The sequence below is a fragment of the Mustela nigripes genome, chromosome 2, assembly GCF_022355385.1.
Source record: "Mustela nigripes isolate SB6536 chromosome 2, MUSNIG.SB6536, whole genome shotgun sequence".
Classification (NCBI taxonomy): Eukaryota; Metazoa; Chordata; class Mammalia; order Carnivora; family Mustelidae; genus Mustela; species Mustela nigripes.
Genome location: NC_081558.1, coordinates 181,562,870 through 181,583,713, shown reverse-complemented (window position 1 = coordinate 181,583,713; position 20,844 = coordinate 181,562,870). Strand labels below are relative to the sequence as shown.

Genomic DNA, 20,844 nt, shown 5'->3' with positions numbered 1-20,844 from the left:
GACAGACAGAAATCACAAGTAGGCAGAGAGGCAGGCAGAGAGAGAGAGGAGGAAGCAGGCTCCCCACTGAGCAGGGAGCCCAATGCGGAGCTCGATCCCAGGACCCTGTAATCATGACCTGAGCCGAAGGCAGAGGCTTTAACCCACTGAGCCGTCCAGGCGCCCCAAGGTAAATTTTTCTAAAACAAATATGCTATAGGCGCACGCTTTTTCTTTCCAATAACATTATTCTTGTCATCTTCCACTTTATTGTTGAATAGCTTGCTTGAGTCTAAAGAGACATGCTAGTGATTTACACCCCAGAATTCTTAGCTTGAATATTCTTGAAATGATGTGGTTAAAAATAAATCAGCCACGGGGGCGCCTGGGTGGCTCAGTGGGTTAAGCCGCTGCCTTCAGCTCAGGTTATGATCTCAGGGTCCTGGGATCGAGTCCCGCATCGCTGTCTGCTCAGCAGGGAGCCTGCTTCCCTCTCTCTCTGCCTGCCTCTCCATCTACTTGTGATTTCTCTCTGTCAAGTAAATAAATAAAATCTTTTTAAAAAATAAATAAATAAATCAGCCAACATCATTGAAATATAGTAAGTCCAGAAATTTTTTGAGAATGACTACTGGATTCATGATAATTATGGGTTAAAAGTATGTTGAGAATTTTTTCATTAAAAAATAAAAGTAGAACCATTTTTTTTCATATGTGTTGTATTTGTAAGGGTTTCTTATTAGCTAGTACAACATGACAGAATGACAAGTTTTGTAGGAATAGTATAATGTGTATCTTTATACACATATGCAGTCAAAAATAGCTTTTCTCATTTAAAGTGCTTTATGCACACCAAATAATCCTTATGACCTTTCACGGAAGTAAGCATTTTAATCCTTATTATAGAGATGAGACACAGAAAGGTTTATCTACTTGCTTATTGAACAGACAAATGTAGAGGTGGAACTTAGATTAATCATCTATATTTGGTTCTTATTCATTCCTAGGTAGCCTCATATAAGTAGCCATTCTCATCAATAGATTTAAGGATTAAAGGATTCTGTATGTATGGTTATATTTTTTTTTCTTATTTTAGCAAAAATTTAAGAACACAAATATGAATATTTTACTTACTCATTGAAATATAAATATAATTTCAAATAAACACCATAGGGCAAACTCATGGTATGAGAGTCTCAAGTAGAATTGCATATGAACATTATATACAATACTGGATTTATTTTTCTGTCTATTAAACCTCATGATTTGTTCCAATTTATACCCTAAGAAGATTATATAAAAGCTGATATTGTATAATAAATTTTCACTTGTAGCTAGCAATATTTATCTTTTACTTTTTTGTTCAATTTATAGCAGTCTAAATAAAAACTAAAGTTAAATTCATTATCCTAATAAATTAGTTTCATATTACTTACTGTGCCTTTAAGTAATTATTTTTGCATTGCTTGCTGTCAAAAAAAATTAGGTTACCTGGGGATGAATATTCTCTAATGGGAAGATCACCAGACTGCAGTCGTGGGTGAGCCCAGTTTCTATTCTTAGACTCACCCAATAATGCCCAGTCTAATCTTCTGCAAGACTTTTTAACAGTCTTCACTTTTGTTTCTTAGTTGTAAAAGGAGAGTTCAATTCAATTCAACATATATTCTGGTGACCTACTAGCAAAGTAATATAAAAAAAATAAGGGGACACAAAAACAAGAGGTCATAGTCCTCCTTAAGATACTAAGTATCCAATACAAAGACATTACAAAAACAACTATTTTAGTGAAATACATAGAACTAATCAAATTCAAAGAGCAGTGATTCCTTTAAGTAAGTGAGTTCAGAGATAATTTACCTAAATGCAAAGTGGTTAAAGTGGCATTTAGATGTTTGAAGTGATAGACATTGACTGGTAGAAGTCTTAAGGAGAAGAATCTAGGTGGGGGAGACCACTTGAGCAAAGGCTGAGGAACTGACAGTTGGAAGGCTGTGGGGGTGGTAACGTGATGGTATATGGAGTCAAGAAAAACATTCTGGAACTAAATTGTGAGAGTCTTTTTTTTTTTTAAGATTTTGTTTATTTATTTGACAGACAGAGATCACAAGTAGGCAGAGGCAGGCAGAGAGAGAGTGGAAGCAGGCTCCCTGCTGAGCAGAAAGCCTGATGTGGGCTCCATCCCAGGACCCTGGGATCATGACCTGAGCCAAAGGCAGAGGCTTTAACCCATTGAGCTACCCAGGTGCCCCATACGGGATTTTATTTTTATTTGACAGACAGAGATTACAAGTAGGCAGAGAGGCAGGCAGAGAGAGAGGAAGGGAAGCGGGCTCCACACAGAGCAGAGAGCCCGATGCGGAACTCGATCTCAGGACCCTATCTCAGGACCCTAAAACCATGACCTGAGCAGAAAGCAGAGGCTTTAACCCACTGAGCCACCCAGGCGTCCCCAGTGTGAGAGTCTTTCAAAATCAGGCTAAGTAGTTTGAATTTTCTTTTGAGGGCAAAAGCCACACCTTTAATGTTTTAAAGGATAGATCTAGGTAATCATCTGCATCTACAATTGCTGCTATTGGAAGATGCTCTCAGGCTGTTCTTAGGGGCTGTGTGTGAGAGGAGGTGGATGATCTGCACGAGGATGATGGCAGTGAGAATGAAGTACTACACGGATTTATGTATGTATGTGTGTCTATGAATACATGTAATAATAATAACATATATTCAACCTCTGAAACTTTCAACTCTTGAAATAGATGTTATTTGCACATATACATATACTGTCCATATCTATGTATTTCAGAACTCGAATAGACAGGGATTGACAAATCACAGCTTTAAGGCAGAATAGGGAGGAGACAGTGTTACTTTACAATTATGCAAAAGATTTCTAAGATCGTTTTGTAAAGCAATTCAAAAATCCCTCAAAATAAAGGATTTTACGTAATTATAAATTTATAAATAATTTCAACTCATTTATGTGACAGTATAGGATGTTTTACTTTTGAGTGAGTTTTTTTCTTTTCTGTTCTTAAGTGTTAGCAACTCACTTAATTCAGTCTTTCTGCTAAAGATTCTTGAGTTTTCTCTTGACCAAATGTAATATGTCTCTCTGACATTTTAGAATGCCGAGTCATCATTTTTTGAATGACTGACAATTTGATACATTTCTGGACTATCATATACACATGTACAAATATAGCTAGAAGTCTGTACACACAAACTGATAAGGAGACATTTTAAAGAGTAAATAATTTTATTTTTTTTAAAGAAAATTCACTGAAGCATAAGCAAATGAGACATTTGAGCCCTGCAGTAGTAGGAACAATTCAATCTTTAAGGCTGAAGCTACAGGCAAAAGTCTGTTCTTAAAACAATTTCTTTTCAAATAATGTCCGATTCTTTTGTATGTAGCATGTATAAGTGCGTATCTTAGTTGTGCTGCTGTTAGCTATCATTTTGGTTACATCTGACTTAGACTATTTGGTCCTTAGGGTAAAAACTTTTGTTTTTTATTTTCCATATAATATTTAGGAATGGCCTTAGAATCAGATGAACACAGGAATTTTAAGGAATTAAAATGGTCATCTATTTCAACTTCCTGATTAGAAAACCTTTTGTGATAATTTTGGCTTCTTTTTCTATTATTTATACTTGAAATTGGACGATGAGCTCACTCCTTTCCAAAGCAGCTCACCTCATCATTGTGTAGGCCTCTGGACTTTTAGAAAGTTCAGTATTCAACCGAGTTGGAAGCTGCTTCATTTTAGCTCCTAAACATTGGCTTTTCGCTTTTTGGAAAACCCAGGAGTGCTCTGTGTTTATTTATTTATTTATTTATTTGCTTGTTTATTTATTTGCTTTCTAGCTAGAAATCCTCAGAAAAATGAGATACCCTGTTTGTTGGAGAATTCTTTATTGTTTCCTACAGCATTAATGTGGTTTTGATTTTCTTTATAAGATAATTTCTGGTGAAGTCTCTTACTACCAGCTGGCTCATGTCCTCATCGAGCTTTTCTTTTTCTTAAGCAGTGAAATAAGAGTGTAAGGGTGAACTTAAGAAAACCAAATAGCTGAATCGAACTGAACTAATATTCAGTATTTTGCTTTTTAATTACCCTTTATATAAACATTACAATTTGCTATAAAAATATATCTACTCTTTTAGACTTACTAAATTTCAGTATTGCCTTTAAGAAATTTGGGGTATTTCACAGTCATTATTGATTCTGTATAAATGTATTGAGAAGGAAAAGGCAAGATAGAAGATTGACTTCATCTAATAAGATGATGATGTATCAGGATCAGGAAGTAGGTATAACAGTACATCATTTTTGCCCTATATATTAGTTTGCTTTGTGATTCTGGACTCAAGATGTTGTTGTTCTAGCTTGGGGAGAACAAGAACAATTAAACAAACAACCTGATAAGCAAAGGACTCAAATAGACCTTTCTCTAAAGAAGATATAAAAATGGCCAGTAAAGTCATGAGAAGTGGCTCAGCATCACTAGTCTTTAAGGAAATGCAAAACAATGAGATAACACTTCATGCCTATGGAAATTGCTATTATTAAAAAGCAAGCAAATAACCCAACAATAGCAACAACAATAACAACAATAACAAAAACAAAACCGAAAATAGCAAGTGTTGGAGAGTATGCAGAGAAATTAGAACCCTTGTGCATTGCTGCTGGAAAGTGGAAAGAATTTTCCAAATTTACCACATAGAAAAAGATAAGGCATTACCTCCAAGAATTCAAGATAGAATTGCCATATGATCCAGCAATTTCCCCCTTAGGGTGCATAGCCAAAAGAGGTAAAAGCAGAGACATGTGTATGTTCATTTTCATAGCAGCATTATTTACATTAGCCAAAAGGTGGAAGCAACTCAAGTGTCTATTCATTTCTAAGGAAAATGTGGTATATAAATAAAATGAAATAATACTCAGCCTTAAGAAGTAAGGAAACTCTGACACAGGCCACAACATGGCTGAATCTTGACGTATTATGCTAAGAGAAATAAGCTAGTTACAAAATGACAAATATTTGTATGATTCCTCTTATATGACATCTCTAGAGTTGTCAGACTGATAGGGACAGAAAGTAGAATGGTAGTTGCCAACGACTGGGGAGGGGAAGGAATGGGGAATTACTGTTTAGTGGGTACAGAGTTTCAGCAGGAAAAGATGAAGAAGTTCCAGAGATGGATAGCGGTGATAGTTGCCCAACAATGTGAGAACTGTGCACTTAAAATGGTCAAAATGGTGTATTTTATGTTCTGTGCATATTACCACAATTAAGAGAGATAATCATTTATTTCAGTAAAAACTGAAGTAATGCAAAGAAGAGAGTAATGAAAGTAAAGGAAATACTAATAAAAGTGTATCTGCGCATGTGTGTGTATATGTATGTGTCACATACAATAATTCGTATAAATGATACTGTAGTTGATTTAAGTCCTTAAATCTTATGATACATGGAACATGTAATCTTATGATACATGGAACATTAGAGAATGGAAATAGTCAGGATAACAAACCAGGGACGCCTGGGTGGCTCAGTCAGTTAAGTGTTTGACTCTCGATTTTGCCTCAGTCATGATCTCTGGATTGTGAACTGAGTCCTGAGCCGGACTCTGCACACAGTTTGCTTGGGATTCTCTCTCTCTCCCTCTTCCTCGGTCCTCCCCACCCCTCCCCCTGCTCTTTCTCATTCTCTCACTCTCTCACTTTCTCAAATTCAAATAAGAAAATAAATCTTTAAAATAAATAAAACAATATTTAAAACTGTGGATTAGAACAAGGCATAATCTTGATAGTTGCATTTAATGGGTTGTTTTTTTTTTTTTAAAGATTTTATTTATTTATTTGACAGAGAGAAAGATCACAAGTAGACAGAGAGGCAGGCAGAGAGAGAGAGAGGGAAGCAGGCTCCCTGCTGAGCAGAGAGATTGATGCAGGGCTCGATCCCAGGACCCTGAGATCATGACCTGAGCCGAAGGCAGAGACTTAACCCACTGAGCCACCCAGGCATCCCAAATTTAATGGGTTTTGAAAAATTGTCTTGGGCATTCTGAGAAAGCTTTGCCTTTATCATGCAATAAAGGCGGTGACTGCTCTGTCACTTTGTAATACTGCATTCACTGCGAGCCATAACCCTTCGCCAACTCCTAAAGATGATCTGTAGATTTATATCTAGCCGTCTTTTGATATACTGTGTTTTCTGTTAGGCAGGTATTGCCTTTATCCTTGGATTGTATAAGCTAAGTCAAAATTAGGTCAATTCTATTAGGAATAATTTTAAAAGTGATATCTTTGAAACAGTTTTATTCAATGAGATACTCTTCGATGAATGTCAGAAACCTCACTTTTTTCTATCAGTGATGTGCAGTTTGCTGTGAGGTTTTATAATTTTATGAAACTGATGACTTGATTGCTTTGGGGAAATTCACATGCAGATTTTACCTTGAAGAGTCAAAAAGCATTGCTAAATGATGGATCAAGTGTAATGGGATTAAGGATTTTTTCCATCCTTTTTATATTAATTACCCATCCATAAAGAGAGAAACTAATCACCCTGTCCCTGACTAATGCTCTGTAGGCTTTTGATATCTGTTTGATGAAACTATCACAAAAGATAAAACTGGAAAAATTATTTTCTACTTCAGATACGCCTATAACACTAGAGTTGGCAGGATTTGAGTCTCTGAGACCAAATGAATATGAAGTGATGAGATGCCACCTCGCATAGAGAAGCAAAACATCACAGCTATCTTTGATGTTAAACAAAAGTGTGATATACATGTTTCTAAAACCAGAGTCTTACTGCTCCTTAATCAGGCTGTGATACAGCTGTGGTCACTTGTGCTCCAGCTGAGAGAGGACATGTACATACAGGATGGTGTGAGCTCAATCTCTATCCAGGGCAGTAGTCTGTGCATCCTGCTTAGGCCTCCTGAGTACTAGGAAATAAGAACTGTCTAAAGTTTTAACCTAAGAGGAATATTTGTTCACCTGTTGTCACCCACTTCTACATATACAATCATTTTATTTTTTTTTCAGTTATTCCATGTGCAAAATGATACTCAAAAACTGCTGGGGGAGAAATACTCCATTAGCCACTCCTGGTGTAGTGGTAGCTAAGTTGTCCTCTATTTGTGTGAGTGAGCGACCATCTACTTTCAATAATGTGATCTTGATTAGAGATTTAATATTAGAAATGCAAAAAATTTGCCTGTACTCATGTTGAGAAATAAGTCTACAACCCTATATATAGTTAGCTACCATCTGGAACTGATAATAATTTTATTTAACACTAGGATATAGTATAAATAAACACAGAGGGCAGTTATTGTTCCTTCCATATATGCTAAGTGAGCATTAAATGTAGGACTTTGGCTAATGTATATTTCAATGTCTTAAATTAAAATTATTTACCTAAGAGGTAACAAACTATAACCTGAAGAATATACTTTTTTCTTTTTACTTTTCTTGAATTTCCATAGTTGTTAAACATTATATATAACATTTATGAGTCAATAAAGAATTTTAACACATAAATAAATATTGCTTGCCATAATACCTTGGAATAAGCTTTAGAGTCTTAAAAAAAAATATTTGCTGAATTCTGTTCTTTACTATATCTTTGGGGAAAATTTTTACCTAATAATTTGCAATGGGTTATGCTATACATTTTTTAAAATGTGAAATTAGACAAATTTATAAATTCTGACAGTGGAGGTCTGTGTATTCACATTTTTTTTTCTTTTTTAAAGATTTTATTTATTGAGGTGCCTGGGTGGCTCAGGGGCTTAAGTCTCTGCCTTGGGCTTAAGTCATGATCCCAGGGTCCTAGGATCGAGTCCCACATTGGGCTCTCTGCTCAGCAGGGAGTCTGCTTCCCCCTACCCCTGCCTGCCTCTCTGCCTACTTGCCATCTCTGTCAAATAAATAAATAAAATATTTTTTTAAAGACTTTATTTATTTATTTGACAGACAGAGATCGCAAGCAGGCAGAGAGACAGGCAGAAAAAGAGGGGTGGGGGGGAAGCAGACTCCCTGCTCAGCAGAGAGCCCGATGTGGGGCTCCATCCCTGGACCCTGAGATCATGACCTGAGTTGACGGTAGAGGCTTAACCCACTAAGCCACGCAGGTACCCCTCACAATCTCCTAATTCTGGAGATTTTGGATTAAAAACTTGCAGAAATTTGCAAATAAGCTTATTTTGCTTATGTTATATCCAGAATTTTAAGTGTAATACAGGTCTTTTTCAACAGACTATTTTTGAAATGCATGAATTTAAAATGGTTATCTTGTTTCTGAACTTTTTTTTTTTTAAGATTTTATTTATTTATTTTACAGAGAGAGATCACAAGTAGACAGAGAAGCAGGCAGAGAGAGAGAGGGAGGGAAGCAGGCTCCCCGCTGAGCAGAGAGCCGGATGTGGGACTCGATTCCAGGACCCTGAGATCATGACCTGAACCGAAGGCAGCGGCTTAACCCACTGAGCCACCCAGGCACCCTCTTGTTTCTGAACATTTAAATGGTTCCTATTTGTATATATTTATTCATTCTTAAGTTAACAAAAAACTATAAAAAATCTGAGTCTACTTAAGCCTCAGATAACTAATTTACTTCTGAAAGTTCTCTTGAGAATAAAAAAGCTCTGATAACTTTACTTTCACAAAAGGAATACAGCACTTATTTTATCATTTATACTTGGAATGCTACATTTGCATACAAGTATAATTTAAAATTAAAGTAATTAGAATCAATTTAAGATTATACATGTGGATTAAAAACATTTTTACAAATTTTGACACAAGTCAATCAAAATATACAAAATAATTCCATGACTGAATAAAAGGAAATCAATACAATTATTTTTCCTGATTATTCAGTTATTACTAATGTGTAAGTGAACTCTTTGAAAATGCAGTGATGCATTATGGCATCACCATATGCATATGCACATATGTCAAAGATGTTTAAATATATAACTTTGTTCTTTTTAAATTTCTTTTTGTTTTACTGATTATCTTTCAATTGACCCCATAAGATGCAGTAAACAACATGCTCTAGATCAGCGTCCTTTCTTTTCTAAATGTTGCTTCTAATGAGTAGGCAGGGAACATACGTATTCAAATTGGTGCAAATTTAGTAAAATTAAGAAAAAAGGTGTGTAATAATATGGTGTCCTATAAAACATATAAGATTTAGTACACGGTTTTATAACAACTATTCTGTCTGTTTGTTTTAAGGGTTTTTTTTGTCGTTCCGTTTGTTTTCTTGCATTTGTGATACTTAAAACAAAAATTGCTTTTTAAAACACGAATGTGAGATCCATGCCAAAAATATGCTCTTCTATGTAATTTCTGTTCTTTAAGTTTTCTGAATATATAGTATCTGGGCCCATTAGGATAGTTTTTGTTTTTGTTTTTGTTTTGTAATAAATTATGAGTAGTAGAGAATATTTAGAATGAGGTTCTACTATCCATTTCAAATCTATATACTGAAGTGTTTAGAAGATGGTTTTGGATAGATTTCTTTTGCATTTGCCTAGAAATTGACAATATGAAATTGAAAATATGGACAATATGTGGTCAAATATATGAAATGAACATCAAGTGATCATATATATGTAATACAACCTAAAGTGCAAAAGTAAATTTCATTTATATTTTGCATATATAATACTAAACCAGCTATCTTACTGTTTATGTTTAGATTATCTTTTTCATTTAATAGGATATTGAAATGACAAATTTTACAAATTCAGCTTCATTCATTTGAGAGGATTACTTTAGTACTTTATTCACATTTATAATCCTACAAATATTTACTGAGCACTTACTCTATGCAAAGCCATATTGAGGGCACTAGGGATATAGAAGTGTACAAAATACAGTGCTGGAAACACAGAAAAGTACATAAGAAATGAGTTATTGATATTATAATACAGGGTAAAATGTCTTCGTTATCTTACATTCTATCTAGCTGGGTGATCAGACAAAAAAATAAGTACAATATAGAATATGTTATATAGTGTTAAGTACCGCGTTAAGAAGATGACTTTTGCTACCTGAAGGAAGCATAGAATTAGAAAAGATTTTTTCAGGCTGAAAAAAGGAGAAAAAGCCTACCCTACTTTTTCTCACTTGTCCACTTCTAAAGTTAGATGCTATTTTTCTCTTAATTTAAATGTTTAGTTTTCACTATTGCTGTTTAGAATTCGCAAAGTTCTGCAGTATTTCTAAAGTACTATTAGAAAGCAATCCTCATATGACAAAGCTTGAGGAGAGACTGGATTGGAACACAAGCTCTGAGACAGAGACTCAGAGAGCGAGAAGAGAGAGAGATTGACCAAGCAGTCGATTGAGAGTATGACAAACATGATCTTGAAAGTCAGAAGATTCAAAAGGCCAACACTGGGCAATATCTGTATAAAAATTTGAGGAACTGATAAATGTAAACTGTTCTAGGAATAAAGAATGAGAATACAATTTAGGCTTCTAATATATAGAGCTATTTTTTCTGATGTTAATCAAGTTTTTATTTGATTACTTCTTGAAATGTAATCCAGAAGATTTTAGTTGAGGTAATGACAAATCTTTAGGGAATTTGTGATACTGTTACTTCCAGGGTGTAAGTGATTGACCTCTAACAGAGAATGTGATAGAAAAATTTCATGGAATTATGTAGTGGCAAAAAAAGAAGATCTATGATTCATCTCTGAGGAGTTTGTGCATAAGAAACACAGTAACTGAACAAATAGACCAAAAATTTCTTTGAAGGCTCAAATGAATACAGCAATTCTGAATAGAAAAATTGACTGATAATATAGGAATAATTTGATGACAGTTCTATGAAGGCAAAGTAGAATATGCATACAAATGAGCATGCCACATCCATTTAAAAAGTCAAATAAATTGATATTTATAAGATTGAAATGCAACTGGAATTTTTAAAGGAAATTCTCCCATAAAACACATTTCATGGTTCCTTAATTCATGTATTCAATTAATCAATAAAAATCTGTAAACTAAATGGGAGGTACTTCCTTCGTTTTGACAAATGAGGTAAAAAATGTGTAAGATCCATCCATCTTCTGGAGCTTTACCTTTCACTGAGATGAAGAAAAAAACAGAACAATTATATAAATAATAAATTAATTAAATAATACACATATGTACATAATATATATTCGTATATAGATAATATATCAATATTACTAAGAAATAAAATGGTAAACTAAATGCTAAATCAATGGCAGATTTATAAAGAGAGAAACAGGATATATATACATCTCTTCATGTGGTCCCCCCAATTACTTATTAATTGTAGTGTTTTTAACATATATCCACAATTCTTTGACACTACTTTTTTCAGGATGAGAAGCTTGATTCTCCTCTTCAATGAGATCTGGATTTAGTGACTGACTTCTAATGGAGTCTAGAAAAAATAAATAAATAAATAGCCTTGTGCTGGAGAAGCCTAGCAAATACCTTAACCAAGACATCCAAATTAACCAGTAATGTCACATTGGTATCTGTAGCCAATAGTATGTTATGTTAGGAAAGGAATTTTTCCCTTGTAGTATTCTACCATAAAATCCACAACCCCATCTAATCATAAGAAAATGTTAGGTGATTCCAAATTAAGGGACATTCTACAAAATACCTGACTATTACTTTTTAAAGATGTCAATGACAAGGAATCACAGATTGTAAGAGATGAAAAAGCTATGACAAATAAATGCAACATGGTATATTGGCTTGGACATAAGAACATAAAATTTAATTTTGATTAATGTACTATCATTATATAAGATCTAACATTAGGAGAAACTGGAATAAGAATATATGGAACCTTTTATACTACAACTACACCTCTCTTGGCAACCTAAAATTATGTCAAAATAAATCACTTTTAAAATGAAAGATTAAAGTTAACACTAGTTTTTAGGTAAATGCTTTACATACCGTAGTTATCTGTATATTTTTCTTGTGAAGCTCTCATTTTTAATCTGCAATGGAAATTTATATTTCCCCCAAAAATCTTGTAAGTATTATATTGCTGTTTAGAAGTCATTTTATTTTAATTTTAGTGACTCATTTTTAGACTGTATCATTAATTCTCACGGCCCCCCAAATCAAGTGAATACAATTCAATTATATAAAATGTTATATGAAAATGGCTCTAAAAAGTGTGCTATGTATAATTGCAATTTACACAAGATGCACTCTGAATCCTCCTTTCCAGATGATGTAAACAAAAATGATACTCTCAAATTAATACTTAGCTTTTCAGAGATTTCATCAGTGATGCTGGGGAAGGATTAAGGCATTAGAGGCTAAAATCTGTCAAGTGTGGTTATGCATCTGAGATTCACTTACTGAACCATGAACACACTTTTATTATTTTCCATGAAAAATTCACTTCTATATATCAATGCTGCATGTGACTATTAATACCAACAAGGATAAAAATAGAGCATGTTTATGTAATACATTCTGTTGTTCTTGTTTGTAATCATGGTCCTGAAATATTATCCTATGAGAAAGCACAATAGGATAATATCTTCTCCAAATTTATTTAAAGATTTCACAAAGGAAAAAAAAACAAGCAATATGTTCCATTTCAATGTATTATGTAGCTGGGTTCTGGGAGAAGCCAGATGCACAGTAATTTCCATTCCTGAGACACTTTCTAACTTGCTGATGATTAGCCCTATCCCACAAGTGCCTTGAAAATGCTCTTTCTGCTGAGACAGCTATTTGAATTAATGGCTATTTTGTTTATGTTCAGATTTGAAGATAATAAAGCAATCCCCTCATAAATTTTACTATTTCATATAAAGTTGAACTATATCATGCCCTATGAAACAAAAAATATTTACTTATTAGATTTTAATACTACCTTATAGTCTATAGATTACAAAATCCATAATGTGAGACCCAATTTGCAGAACACAGTTTCAAAATAAGGAATGGTATATTTTCCTTATTGTTGTGACACTGGTAATACAGTAAGAGAAAATTACAACTTAATGCAATCAATTTGATAAGCCTTTACTTACCGAGACCTGTGTTTTAGAAAAAGTGAAGGCTAAGCCTTTATACATGAAGTAATAAATGAGTTAAATTATGTCTTAGCTGGAAAAGAGGTATGAGAATAAAGAACAAAAATAGAAAAAATAGATATTTAAATGACAGAATATGAATAAAACAGTTTAGTAGGAATTAGATGGTTAAGGGGTGAGTTGAGAAAGTAAAATGTCACATAAGTCAAATAATGGGAATGATGTAAGATGTATGCGTGAGAGGCAAATATCAGCAGGGATAAAGATAAGAACCAAGAAAGGTATTTGGACTTTTGATTGAGAGACTATAGATGACCGTTGGAACAAGAGTTTCAAAGTATTTGTGAGCATGTTTCCTCATGGTTAAGAAGCCGATTAGTCTGGCAAGAAATGCAGGGGTAAGCAAGTCTTTTGGCAAGTGGGATCATTAAGAAAATAATAATTCTCCTAATGGCAGCATTCCTTTAACTACAGATTACATTTCTCAAGGCTGAGAAATAACCCAATATTTATTTGATTGTTTTTTCTCTTTTTGTGATGAAAATATGCCAATATGTTTTGTTTCATTTTGCTTATTATCTCCAGTTCCTCAACAATTGTTAAATTTCTACTTTGTTCAAAGTATAGTCTTAGGCACTATGGTGGTACTAAATAAACAAGATATATTTCCTCTTCTTTGGAAAATACTAATTTTAAAAAGTATTTGAGATATAACAGTAAAAAGGATAGTGTAAAGGAGACCATGCTCTAAAAAGACAGAACATAAAATAGTTTCTTTCAAGCACCGAGGAGGGGAAAATATCTTGAGAACTTGGTTGAAATCTGATTGGTAAGAGCTTTCAATGCCATGTTGTAGAAAATGAAGTTTACTGTGTAGGCAGTAAGGGTACCATTTGTGGTTGTAATCAACTCTCATTTTTATGTGTATGTCGAGAATTAAAGATTGGATCAGTCAAGATAAATATCCTAGACCACAGTTCAACTTCACTATGAGGTGGATGAGCTCAATTCAGAGGTGGACCGTTTAAACTAAGGGAACAGGTGCTTTTGTGGTATCTTCAGTAGTATTCTCTGACATACTTAGCACATTGACTTTGAAACAACCTTACAAAGTGTCAAAGCACTAACTCTCCTAAAAGAGAAACATAACCCCAGCTCCAAGATGGATGACAGATAGGGTATTATTTTGCCATCCCAGAAGAATATAGTGGGAGTACTCTCCTGAATCTCAAGGTGGGAGAAATGAACCCACAAGGGTTCTCTAGAGAAAATGCTCTATCTTTTCTTTTTGGCTAGGATAAATCTGGAGATAGTTCCCAGCAGTACTGTGACTAATGTTCTTGGAAGGAATCATCTATATATTGATCCAAATAAAGAATATTTATTTTAAAATTGGCATCTAACTACTCTTTATGCTCCTCCAGAGAAAAGGGGGAAAATGTGGTGGTCCTCATTGGAAATAAGAGAATATGTTATCCAAAACACTTAACAGTCTTCTGTACCATTAAAATTTTGATATAAGCCAGGAGTAATTAAAATATAATAAAATATGCTATTTTCTTATAATATACAGTATAAACCCTTAACCCATGTAACATTTTGAAAGATGAATTCACATTATCAGTATGAGTGTGTAAATAAGCTTATTTATAATAATAATATATGACATATTTAGACATACTGTGTCTACTCTGCACATTCCTCCCCTAGTTATAATGCTGATATTTTCCTGACAAAATGAAAATGGAACACATTACTCTTGTTTTTGTATGATAAAACATGAATTTCCTCTACAATGGAGCCTCTGAGGATTTGGTAGGAGAAGTTGAAGAGATATGAAATGCACTTAAGCATCTTTAAAATAAAAGTCTTTAATAAATGGGAGCCATTTGCTTCCAGCTGCTCTTAAGGATAGCAGCCCTCAAGGGGAGAAAATACAAAAATGAATGGGTGCTCAATAAATATTTGTTGAATTGAATTGAGTAACTAATTGATTATTCTTCAACCACAAAAGACATTCTGGAGCTTTTAGAAGGAAGGTATTATGGCAATTTAGCTTGATCTGTGTAACATTTATTACAGTGCCCATAGGTAAAATGTCCTGCTATGGTAAGACAGCATGCCTCAGAATGGGATTTGATAGGACACAGGCATCTGAATATGGTTGCAGGGACATGGTTTCTGGCAATATAGAAGATTTTTTATAAATTTTATATATTTTTTAAAATTTATTTATTTAAGAGAAAGCATGAGTGACCACAAGCAGGGGGAAGGGCGATGGGAGAGGGAGACAAACAGACTCCCTGCTGAGTGCCGAACCCAACATGGAGTTTGATCCCAGGACCCTGAGATCATGGCCTGAGCTAAAAATCAAGAGTCAGATGCTTAACTGACTGAGCCACCCAGGGGCCCCAGAAGATTTTAAAAAATACCTTTTTAAACTAGAATAAAGGAGATGTCAGTTGCTGACACCTAATAAATCCTTAGATTTGTTATGAATATTCTTTTTTTTTTTTCTCTTTCCCATTGAGGGTGGGAAATGAGATCCACCAATCCACAGAAATTATTGTTTTGAACATCTAGGAAAGAATTCATAATTATGTTCCAGAACAATGGTGGAACGGTGTTATTATTCACATACTTGATTTTGAAAAGAAAAAATAGAATACTTCACAATCTAAAGTCTAGCAACTAACAAGCATGCAGATAGCAAACCCCCCCCCCCCATTTTTTAAAACAGAACTTTTTTTTACTTCCATGCACAGAAAATTCAACAGTGTACACTAAGCCCAGTTTGGTGGTGAGTGCCTTTACCTTTCCAGCTTAGCAATGTAATCCACTGACTTTGGGCCCGAGACATTGCCTCCATGGTGACAGTGGATTTCATCATTTTTGTCATTGTACTTGGCTCTGATAACTCTCATCAGTTCAGCCAGAGCTCCTTTGTCTTCCAAGGTAACTTGTGTGAAGGCAACAGTGGTGCAGGTCTTCCTGTCCACCAGACTCCCCAGCCTGGCCTTTCCCTTAATAATGCCATAGAGAACCTCCCATCTTCTCCTTGGAGACAGGAAGCCAACCAGCTCAATGAGATCAACCTCATGTGCAATTACTACCAGCTGAGCTTTCTTCTTTTCCACCAGGGTGGTAACAGTATTAACCCTAGCATGTAGGACAGGGAACCTCTTAGTGGGGACATCCCCTTTGCCAGACCTCTCTTCTTAGTCCAAGCCAACAAACTCTGATTCTTCTCTTGCTTTGCCTCTCGTCTGTATTTGTTGGCTGGCTAAAGCAGCTGAGTCATTGTTTGGTGGTTCAGGCTTGAATAAACTGGTTAATGGAAGGGGGGAAGAACTTCTAGATATTTACAGAGAATATCCTCTTGCTTCTGTAGCCAGATATAGCGGGGCCATTTGACAGAGCAGATGAGTTCCCTTTTGGGCTAGATGTTCTGTCTGATGCCAGAATTCTTGGGCCTTTTCTCACACAGGGGATTGAACACCTTTTTGGCCTCCTGCTTCTTCATGACAGCAAGGCAGGATCACTTTCTTCCCTTAGCTTTCTTTTCTTTGAAGCATCTTGGATGGCTGGAAGAGAGAATACAAACCCACATTTTAAAAATCTTCAATGAAAAAAAAATCCTAATTAGAAAAATCTGGAGATAAATTATTACCTCCAGGCATGTTCTTTTATTGTATTTATCATAATTTATTATCTTTACATAGTTTAATGGCTGCCCTTAGAAACATGTACTAGCACAACTTAGATTTGGGACTGGATCTTCCTTGTTTTGAGGACAATCTTGTCCACCTTAGGATCTTAGCAGCATTTCTGGCCTATACACAGTAGATGCCAGCAGTAGACCCTCCCTAGCCCTGACAATCAAAAATGTTTCCAGATGTTACCAAATGATTCCTAAGGTGCACTGACCAGGTTGATAAATTACATGTATGTAGTTCTGTGTTTATACTGTAAAGCTAAAAGGACTGATAATTTCTATGAATACATTAAAGGAAGGTGAGCTTTATTTGCTTTAATACACTTGGAAAAATTAAATTTTTATTGTGTTAGTATTTGTTGAAAGACTACTATATGAGGTGTCTCCTTATGTTCTTATAAAACAATGCAAGTGCCTTTTATAAGGAATAACAATTAAATGTTAAGCACTGAACTGGAGTCTTTATACACATTCTTTTCTTCTTTTTTTAACATTCTTTAATTCTTAAAAAAAAAGTATGTATGGAATGTACATTCTCACAGTTAAAGAAATTAATGTTCTGGGGACTTATGTTGTCTAAGGTCACACAGTTAGAACCCAAAGTCAGCTCTTTATTAAAACAGATGCCTTGGGGCACCTGGATGGCTCAGTGGGTTAAGCCTCTGCCTTCAGCTCAGGTCATGATCTCAGGGTCCTGGGATCGAGTCCCACATCGGTCTCTTTGCTCTGCAGGAAGCCTGCTTCCTCCTCTCTCTCTCTCTCTCTCTCTGCCTCTCTGCCCACTTGTGATCTCTCTCTGTCAAATAAATAAAATCTTTAAAAAAAAAAAAGATGCCTTTTCTTTGTAGTACAGTGAAATTGCATGGCTTAACAAGCTGGAAGAAAATATTCTATCATATCTATGTTTTATAGGCCACCAACATAATATTTAACTTGCTATTGTTTTAAAGATTTCCCAATAGTTTGAGACTTTATATTCATTAAAATTTTAAAGCAAGGTAATATTAATAATTTTTCAAAAACCTTTTTAAGGTTCATTTTGAGAATTTTTCCATTAATAAAACTCAAATACAAAATAGAAATGTCCCATCATAAATTTAAGAACCTCTTTACTAAAACTATATTAAATTTGTTATTTGAAGGAAAATATTGGATTATATTATTCATTTGTAATTTTGTTTCTTTGTCACTTAGTAAATGCTTAACATGCTGATTTATGAACCTTCTCTTTCCTGAAAGAGCCAAGGTAAATTGCAATTGGCAGTGCTGTAAAGAAGTCTAAATTATTTTCTTTCATGAGTAATATGAAAAATTGAAGTGTAATTGATGGTCATTAAAAACCAATGTGGATTCTTATAAGCACAGAAATAAAAACTCTTGTCTAAAAAAATAGTAGCTGAAAAAAGTAATTTTAATGGACTTTAAAAAGCGCAAACATATGCCATCAACAAATCTTTGCAGACCTTTAGGCTTTTTTTGGAGTATTTTGATTAGAATAATAAAGTGATTGTCATATTTCATTGACATAACATGCACATTTTTTTTTTTACATTTTAACATACCTGTATTGTGAAGCATCTTAAAATCCCAGTGTATCAGAATGAAATTAGTATTTTTCCCTTACATAAAATAATGATGCGAGTTACTATTGATGTTTACATTCAGTAATTGATAAAACTTAATGAAATATTTTAAAACATGTCAATGCTTAAATTTTTGGTTCTAGAAATTTTGATTCCTATGTTTAATAGTTTAGACAATGGCATTGGGTGCTAATTATAATTTCTGTTGGCTATGTTGATAGCAGAAACCTCTGAAAAACACATATTTCTAAAATATTTTCAGTATCACTATTCTTTGCTGTCATTTTAAAAATTTATTTGTTCTTTGTTTTTGTCTTAATGTTATGTGTATCCACAAATCATTTTGAAAGATAGCTGGTAAACCTTTTCAGAAATGCATTTTAAGTAACCACAAAATTACTATATATCTATCAGATCAGATAGATTTATCAGTTCCAGTTGTGGGTTTTGGTTCATTTCAAGTACGTGAAAAATATTTGTTAAAATATGAGAATAATAATTTCCCAAAGGTATGATTCCTTCTGTATTTGCTCAGGATATTTTCTGCTGATTTTTTTAATAATATAAGTACAAGACTTTATTATATTGTTATATAGTTCATATAGTTAGATTTTATTTTCAAAATAGATAGGATTCAATATGTGTATTTCTTTTTTTCATATTTGTATGCTCATAAAAATATCCTGTACATGTCAATCAGCATAACCTAGTTTAAGCAGAAATATTATTGTAGGATTACATTTGGTTATCTGTCTTTTTCTAAGCATGAAAAGCCCTTGATATTATATCTTTTAAGCAAGCATTTTAAAAATGAAGAGCAAATAGACAAGGGTTTTGAAGTTTGCATCTGTTGATGCAGAAAGTTAGCTATTAATATTACATATATTCAAACTAATCACAATTTATGGAATTAACTATAAGTGAAACCATGTAGAATGGCATTTCATGCTTTTGGTTTCCTGTGACTTGAAAGGGAGTTGTTTTCCTCTGACAGATTACAGAGGATTTGGTATCAACTTTCCATTCCTCAAATTTAGGTTGCAAGCTTTTTTTCTTTTTCTTTTTCAAAACGATAAGTGGAAGCACACTGAACCTTGAATAAATAATGTTTGCATCTCATAATCTAAAGCTAAAGCAAATGAGGGATTTGAAACAATTGTTTAGGTAATTTAAGTTCCAATCAATAGCTCGTTTTGATAGAAAAAATCTATTATGTTTATCAAGAGGACACATAAATAAACTGATATACATTTATGTTCTAAAATAAACAGTGTATAAAACTTCTTAGGTATTACTTTGTCCTCCGGAAGCTACTCTTTTAACAGCAAATGCATGGATGTGCATGGGCACAGATAACTCCGGTTAAATTAAGTAAATGAGGTAGATTTGAAACAACAAATATTTACTTTCTCATAATTTCTGTGAGTCAGGAATCTAGGCAAGCCTTAGCTGGGAACCCTGGCTCAAAGCCTCTCCCAGAGCTGCAACCAAGGTGGAGACTGGGGCTATAGCCATCTCAAGGCCCCACTGAGGTCCATATCCAAATTCACTCTCTCACATGGCTGTTGGCACATACCAGTTCCTTGATGACTGTTGTCTAGAGATACCAGTTCTCCATTGGGCAGTTCACATGAGGCAGCTGATTTCCCTCAGCAAAAGCAAAAGAGACCGAGAGAGTGAGCAAGACAATAGCCAGAATCTTTTGTAACCTAATCTTGGAAGTGTCATCCTATTACTTTTATTATATTGTATTCTTTAGAAATGAGTCCCTAGGTCCAGACCACACTCAAAAGGAGAGGATTGCAAATGGGATGAATATTCAAAGGCAAGGGTCATTGCAAGGGCTAACCACCACAGCTCCACCAGATCTCAGCAGGATTCCTGTTCCCTGCTAAAGCCAAAGTTTTTCTCTTCTTTGCTATTTGTGGTTAGGCACTTCTTTTCCCTTAATAAATTTCTTTTCTGCTTTCACCACATGTTTTTTTCTACCTCTTGTAAAGGGTTGTAACCACTCTTCCCCATCATCGGAAACGTGAAACTTCACAGGCACATTTCTGTGTTGAAATTTATACTGTTCACCTTCTGCAAAATGTTGTCTCTGAATGGCAAGGCTGTGCTGTGGTTGGGTTTAAAATGAATTAAGGAAATTAATAAGTAAATTCTGTCCATGAAATTATATTATTCCCCAAACTCACACAAAATTAGTGGCTGCAGAAATTTAAAAGAAAGGTGATAATTTTGAGTAGGGCATTTTTAGAGAGGGCGGAGGGCAAGAATTGGCGGGCGAGTAATTCAGCAAATTAATGAACGGCAGATCCGAATCACCGAATGTAACAAGGGAATGTGTCCTCCTCTGTGCTGCCGACCTCGACTTGTAGAATGCAGTGATTATTATTTCTTACTAACTTCCATAAGTTTTAATTTCCCCTGATGAACTAGGATTTATTGTTCTCATAAAGTTTTCTTAATAAACGCAATGAGATTGG

The 20,844-nt window shown here is 34.4% G+C and overlaps 1 protein-coding gene and 1 pseudogene across 3 annotated transcripts in view; one reads left to right on the top strand and one right to left on the bottom strand.

Moving 5' to 3' along the window:
- LOC132012564 (large ribosomal subunit protein eL8-like) overlaps positions 1–20,380 on the bottom strand; it is a 70,648-nt pseudogene extending 50,268 nt beyond the window's left edge.
- CADM2 (cell adhesion molecule 2) overlaps positions 1–20,844 on the top strand; it is a 1,101,138-nt gene that overhangs the window by 212,903 nt on the left and 867,391 nt on the right. The gene's annotated exons all lie outside the window — the stretch shown is intronic.